Source organism: Cryptomeria japonica, unplaced genomic scaffold, assembly GCF_030272615.1.
Source record: "Cryptomeria japonica unplaced genomic scaffold, Sugi_1.0 HiC_scaffold_345, whole genome shotgun sequence".
NCBI classification, from domain to species: Eukaryota; Viridiplantae; Streptophyta; class Pinopsida; order Cupressales; family Cupressaceae; genus Cryptomeria; species Cryptomeria japonica.
In genome coordinates, this window is record NW_026729167.1 from 130,001 (window position 1) to 137,598 (window position 7,598).

Below are 7,598 nucleotides of genomic sequence, written 5' to 3' on the forward strand. Positions count from 1 at the left end.
GTTTGCCCCGGGTGCGCACCTCGCGTGCACCTTCGCCGCGGTGGGCACCATGGCGTGCACGAAGTCGGAGCCCGGTTTGCCCCGGGTGCGCACCTCGCGTGCACCTTCGCCGGGGTGGGCACCTCGGCTGGGTTGCGCGCCCTGGTGCGCACCAAGGAGCGCTCCGAAGTGTGCTCCAAGGTGCGGCGTGCACGAAGTCGGAGCCCGGTTTGCCCCGGGTGCGCACCTCGCGTGCACCTTGGCGCGGTGGGCACCATGGCGTGCACGAAGTCGGAGCCCGGTTTGCCCCGGGTGCGCACCCCGCGTGCACCTTCGCCGGGGTGGGCACCTCGGCTGGGTTGCGCGCCCTGGTGCGCACCAAGGAGCGCTCCGAAGTGTGCTCCAAGGTGCGGCGTGCACGAAGTCGGAGCCCGGTTTGCCCCGGGTGCGCACCTCGCGTGCACCTTCGCCGCGGTGGGCACCTTGGCTGGGTTGGGCACCATTGAGCGCTCCGAAGTGTGCTCCAAGGTGCGCACCATGGCCCTCCAAGGTGCGCAGCATGGCGTGCACGAAGTCGGAGCCCGGTTTGCCCCGGGTGCGCACCTCGCGTGCACCTTCGCCAGGGTGGGCACCTCGGTGCGCACACCTTCTCAATGTTTTCTTGCCTTTTCTGGAAATTGGTGAAGGCAGCGCATCAAAGGTGCGCACCTCGGTGTGCTCCGAGGTGCGAACCCGAGAGCGCTCCGAGGTGCCCACGAAGTCGAAAGTCGGGTTAATTGCATTGTTTTCCCCGGGTGCGCTCCGAGGTGCGCAACATCGGTGCGCACCAAGGAGGGCTCCGAAGTGTGCTCCAAGGTGCGCACGATTCGGAGCTCGGTTTGCCCGGGGTGCGCACACCTTGGCTGGGTTGCGCACCCTTTGTGCGCTCCAAGGTGCGCACGAAGTCGGAGCTCGGTTTGCCCCGGGTGCGCACCTTCGCCAGGGTGCGCACCTTGATGCGCACGCCTTGGCTGGGCTGCGCACCTTGGTGGGCGCCATGGTGCGCACCTTTCGTGCGCTCCAAGGTGCGCACGAAGTCGGAGCTCGGTTTGCCCCGGGTGCGCACCTTGGTGGGCGCCATGGTGCACTCCGAGGTGCCCAAGATTGGTGCGCACCAAGGAGCGCTCCGAAGTGCGCTCCAAGGTGCGCAGGTGCGCGCGAAGTCGAAAGTTGGGTTAATTGTCCGGTTTGCCTCGGGTGCGCACCTTGCGTGCACCTTCGCCAGGGTGGGCGCCTTGGTGCGCACACCTTGGCTGGGCTGCGCACCCGGGCGCGCACACCTTGGCACCCGCGTTTCCTTCATTTTAAATTTTTTTTTTTTACAATCTCTCAAGTGGGAAATTCTATAATCTCAACTTTTTTTGCCTTTTCAGGAAACTTTTGAATGGAGCGCATCATTGGTGCGCTCCGAAGTGTGCTCCAAGGTGCGCACCTCTGGTGTGCTCCAAAGCTCTCTCTAGCTGCGTGCACCTGCCCCGGCCGCGCACCCGGCCCCGCCCAGCTTCGCTCACCTGTCCCGGGCGTCTGGTGCGGAACCTTAGAGTAAGAAACATCACCGTGCACCTTGGCCAACGTGCGCGACTCGACCGAGCGCGCACTGGCCGAGGTGCACACCGATTTCACCTGGGTGCGCGCGCAGCACCTCGGGCGCACCGGGGTGCGCGCACAACGCCCGGGTTGCACCGTGGCCTGTGTGCTCGGGGCGCCTCGGGTGCGCGCTCGGTGTCGCCCCCGCGCGCGCGGTAGTGCGGGCAGCGCACCCCGGCCCGGCCCGGCCCCGACGAGAACGCAAACGGGCAAAAGGTTTATTCAAATAGCATTGCGACGCCCGGCGAAAAACTAAAAAAGGGTGCAACACCGGGACTTCCCGGGAGGTCACCCATCCCAGTACTACTCCGGCCCAAGCGCGCTTAACTGCGGAGTTCTGATGGGATCCGGTGCACTAACGCTGGTATGATCGCACCCGTTATGAGCTTGTCGCAGTGTGTACTTAGCAAACCGCGACCCACGTGCGAATCCACCCCGGCCACCCACCCCCGTCGAGGTGCACACCCTCCCTCGCGAAGTGCGCCCCGTTCGCCAAGTGTGAGCCCTGCCCGGGTGCGCGCACCTTGCTAGGGCGTCGGGTGTGCACCCGGCCCGGCCTACGTGCGTGCACCTGGACGGGGCGTCGTGTGCGTGCAGTGTCCCGTCTGCAACGCGGTGCCCACACACCACCTCGGGCGCAACGACCTGCGCTCACATGTGGGCCGAGTGCACCTTGGTGCATGTTCGGGGCGCCTCGGGTGCACGCTCGATCTTGCCCCGGTGCACCAAGGCGCTCGGTTTGCCCCGGGTGCGCACTTGGTGCAAGGTGGGCACCCAAAATAGGGATCAAGCACCAAAACACAAGTTTCGGGATGCAAAATGGGACCCAAGGACCACAAATGCGTTCCAAGACCCATGATGGGTCCACGAGAACAAAAATGTGTTCCGAGACTTAATAAACAAATATTGGGTTTTAGGAGAAGAAACATGCTCTGATGCCCAAAACGAGAATCGACCCCGAAAAGGCCACAGGCCAAAAGTGGGATGCGAGACAAAAAAAAATGGGACCCGAGGACCAAAATTGGGTTCCCAGGTCGAAGACAGGGCAACCGGACAAGAAACGACCTCTAAGGCTCGAAATGAGTCCCGACGACTAAAACTTGACAAGAAGCACCCATCAGGCACCCAACTCGACACCCATGGGATGCCGACCCACCCGGGCTTCCACCTAGCACACCTTGGCACCCACCCACCCTCGCACCCAACCTCGCACCCAACTTAGCACCTTTGAACCCACATTGGCACTCACCCTGACCCTGGCACCTTGGAACCCACATTGGCACTCACCTTGACCCTGGCACCCACCTTTGCACTCACCTTGGGACCCACCCTGGCTCCCACCTCGGCACCCACCCAGACACCCACCTTGGTTCCTTGGCACCCACCTTGGATCCTTGGCACCCACCCCGACACCCACCTTGGCACGCAACTTGGCTACTTGCCACCCACCTTGGCTCCTTGACGCCCACCCCGACAACCACCCCGTGACCTACCCTGGCTAGGGTTGGTGCACACCCACCCTGGTGCCCACCTTGGCACCCACCCCATGACCCACCTTGGCACGCACCTTAGTACCCACCCTGTTACCCACCCTAGGACCCACCCCGTGACCCACCTTGGCCAGGGTGGGTGCACCCACCCTGGTGCCCACCTTGGCACCCACCCATCCTAGCACCCAGCCTGTGACCGGGCTTGGAACCCAACCTTGCACCCGTCTTGGCCAGTGTGGGTGCGCACCCATCCTGGCACCCACGTTGTGACACACCCTTTAACCCACGCACCCTAGCAGCCACGTTGGCACCCACCTTGGAACACAACCTAGCAACTTGGCACCCACCCCGTGACCCACCTTGGCATCCACCATAGCAGTCGCCCACTTGGCACCCACCTTGGAACCCAAGTTGGCACCCACCTCGGCACCCACCTTGACACTTGTGGACCCACCTTGCCACTCACCCTAGCATCGACCCATCCTAGCACCCACCCTGGCACCTTTGCACCCTAGCACTCACCCATCCTAGCACCTAACCTGTGACCCACCTTGACACTCACCCTCGCACCCACCTTGGAACCCAACCTAGCACCCACCCACCCTGACACCAACCCTAGCACCTACCCACCCTTGCACCCACCCTGTGACCCATCTTGGCACCCACCCATCCTACCACTCAACCTATCACCCACCTTCTCACCCACCTTGGCATCCACCTTAGCACCCACCCACACTGGCACCTTGGCACCCACCTCGGGCAAGGTGGGTGCACACCCACCCTGACACCCAATTTAGAACCAACCGAGCATGTTACCCACCTTGGCACCCACATTGCAGCCCACCCTAGTACCCACCCTATGACCCACATTGGCATCCACACCCTAGCACCCAGGCACCTCGACACCCGCCTTGACACGCACCCTAGCACTAAACCTGTGACCCACCTTGGAACTCACCCTAGAACCCACCCACCCTGTGAACCACCTTGGCATCCACCTTAGCACCCACCCACCTTGGCACCCACTCTAGCACTCACCCATCCTAACACCCAACTTGTTACCCACCTTGGCACCCGCCCTCGCGTCCACCTTGAAACCCACCCTAGCACCCACCCACGCAGGAGCCCACCTTGGCACCCAACCTAACACCCACGCATCCTGGCACCCAACTTGTGACCCACCTTGGAACCCACCCTAGTACCCACCTTTGAACCCACTATATCACCAACCCACCTTGGCACCCACCCTATGACCCTCTTTGGAATCCACCCTAGCACGCACCCACCCTGGCACCCACCATGGAGCGCACCCTAGCACCCACCCACCTCGGCACGCACCTCAACACCCACCTTGGTGTGCGCACTGCGCCAACCTCTCAAAGACCCTATGTGGTGCGCTCCAAAGTGTACACCTTTGGTGCGCTCCAAGGTGCGCACCTTTGGTGCACACCGAGGTGCACACCAAAGTGTGCACCGAGGTGAGCACCAAAGTGCACTCCAAGGTGCACACCAAGGCGTGCACCTTTGGTGCGGTCAATGCAAACGAATTCGGAAGTTGGGGTCGATGTCCTAATCGCTGCTGCAGACTACACGTATGAGAATCGGACAAATAGCTTTATATAGGGGAGGTGTTGCGTTTGATGGGTCGACTCCCCTGGTTGTGTGCACTGCACCAACTTCAAAGACCCTGTCTTGTTTAAGAAGTCAAAAGTTGGGGTGGATGTCCTAATCATTGCTGCAGTCTACGCATGTATGAGAATCAGACAAATAGCTTATATAGGGGAGGTGTTGCATTCGGTGGGTTGACTCCCCTGGTTGTGCGCACTGCGCCAACCTCAAAGACCCCGCATAGCAGAAGAAGTCGGAAGTCGGATTTTGGTGAGCACCAAGGCGTGCACCTTTGGTGCGGTCAACGCAGACGAATTCAGAAGTTGGGGTGGATGTCCTAATCGTTGTTGCAGGCTACACATGTATGAGAATCAGACAAATAGCTTATATAGGGGAGGTGTTGGGTTTGATGGGTCAACTCCCTTGGTTGTGCGCATTACGCCAACCTCAAAGACCTTGTTTTCGTTAAGAAGTCAAAAGTTGGGGTCAATGTCCTAATGGCTCCTGTAGGCTACACATGTATGAGAATCGGACAAATAGCTTATATAGGGGAGGTGTTGGGTTTGATGGGTCGACTCCCCTGGTTGTGCGCATTACGTCAACCTCAAAGACCTTGTTTTCGTTAAGAAGTCAAAAGTTGGGGTCGATGTCCTAATTGCTCCTGTAGACTACACATGTATGAGAATCAGACAAATAGCTTATATAGGGGAGGTGTTGGGTTTGATGGGTTGACTCCCCTAGTTGTTCGCATTACACCAACCTCAAAGACCTTGTTTTCGTTTAGAAGCCGAAAGTTGGGGTCGATGTCCTAATTGCTCCTGCAGGCTACGCATGTATGAGAATCAGACAAATAGCTTATATAGGGGAGGTGTTGGGTTTGATGGGTCGACTCCCCTGGTTGTGCGCATTGCGCCAACCTCAAAGACCCTGCATTGCGGATGAAGTCGAAAGTCAGAGTTTGGTGTGCTACAAGGTGTGGTCGAAGGTGCTCACCTAGGTGTGCACCTTTGGAGCGCAGGAAAAGTGCCCTCCAAAAGTGCGCACCTTTGGAGTGCACAAAAGTGCCCTCCAAAAGTGCGCACCTTTGGAGCGCACAAAAGTGCCCTCCAAAAAGTGCCCTCCAAAAGTGCGCACCTTTGGAGCGCACAAAAGTGCCCTCCAAAAAGTGCCCTCCAAAAGTGCGCACCTTTGGAGTGCAGAAAAGTGCCCTCCAAAAAGTGCCCTCCAAAAGTGTGCACCTTTGGAGTGCACAAAAGTGCCCTCCAAAAGTGCGCACCTTTGGAGCGCAGAAAAGTGCCCTCCAAAAAGTGCCCTCCAAAAGTGCGCACCTTTGGAGCGCAGAAAAGTGCCCTCCAAAAAGTGCCCTCCAAAAGTGCGCACCTTTGGAGCGCAGAAAAGTGCCCTCCAAAAAGTGCCCTCCAAAAGTGCGCACCTTTGGAGCGCACAAAAGTGCCCTCCAAAAAGTGCCCTCCAAAAGTGCGCACCTTTGGAGCGCACAAAAGTGCCCTCCAAAAGTGCGCACCTTTGGAGCGCACAAAAGTGCCCTCCAAAAGTGCGCACTTTTGGTGCGCACCAAGGCGCTGGTTCGGTCGTTGCAGGCGAGTTCGGAAGTTGGGGTCGATGTCCTGAGCGGAGGTGCAAACTACACAGGTGTCGGAATCGGACAAATAGCTTATATAGGGGAGGTGTATGCTTCGATGGGTCGACTCCCCAGGTTGAGCGCACCGCGCCAACCTCAAAGACCCTACGGTATGGATGAAGTCGGAAGTTGGGTCCGATGACCGATTCGATTAGTAGGTATGCTCATGAGGTCGGAATTTGGGTCCGATGACCTGCCATGTGCAGGAAGGCGAATGTTGGCACTGTGCGTTGCAAGGTGCACACCAAGGTGCTGGTGCGGTCTTTTTAGTCGAGTTCGGAAGTTGGGGTCGATGTCCTGATCGGAGGTGCAAGCTACACAGGTGTGGGAATCGGACAAATAGCTTATATAGGGGAGGTGTATGCTTCGTTGGGTCGACTCCCCGGGTTGAGCGCACCGCGCCAACCTCAAAGACCCTACGGTATGGATGAAGTCGGAAGTTGGGTCCGATGACCGATTCGATATGTAGGCATACTCGCGAGGTCGGAATTTGGGTCCGATGACCTGCCATGTGCAGGAAGGCGAATGTTGGCACTGTGCGTTGCAAGGTGCGCACCAAGGCGCTGGTTCGGTCGTTGCAGGCGAGTTCGGAAGTTGGGGTCGATGTCCTGATCGGAGGTGCAAACTACACAGGTGTGGGAATCGGACAAATAGCTTATATAGGGGAGGTGTATGCTTCGTTGGGTCGACTCCCCGGGTTGAGCGCACCGCGCCAACCTCAAAGACCCTACGGTATGGATGAAGTCGGAAGTTGTGTCCGATGACCGATTCGATATGTAGGCATACTCGCGAGGTCGGAATTTGGGTCCGATGACCTGCCATGTGCAGGAAGGCGAATGTTGGGACTGTGCGTCGCAAGGTGCGCACCAAGGCGCTGGTGCCGTCGTTGCAGTCGAGTTCGGAAGTTGGGGTCGATGTCCTGGTCAGAGGTGCAAACTACACAGGTGTGGGAATCGGACAAATAGCTTATATAGGGGAGGTGTATGCTTCGATGGGTCGACTCCCCGGGTTGAGCGCACCGCGCCAACCTCAAAGACCCTACAGTATGGATGAAGTCGGAAGTTGGGTCCGATGACCGATTCGATACGTAGGCATATTGGCGAGGTCTGAATTTGTGTCCGATGACCTGCCATGCGCAGGAAGGCGGAATTTGGGTCCGATGACCGAGTTGATGGCGTGCCATGCGCAGAAAGGCGGAATTTGGGTCCGATGACCGAGTTGATGTTGATGGCCCGCCATGCACAGGAAGGCGGAAT

At 58.8% G+C, this 7,598-nt stretch overlaps 1 non-coding gene across 1 annotated transcript; it reads right to left on the bottom strand.

The window, feature by feature from the left end:
• Positions 1-1,864: 1,864 nt before the first annotated feature.
• LOC131870732 (5S ribosomal RNA) lies at positions 1,865-1,983 on the bottom strand. The gene has a single exon (XR_009369036.1). It is a non-coding gene; the product is annotated as a 5S ribosomal RNA (ribosomal RNA).
• Between the last annotated feature and the right edge of the window lie 5,615 nt (positions 1,984-7,598).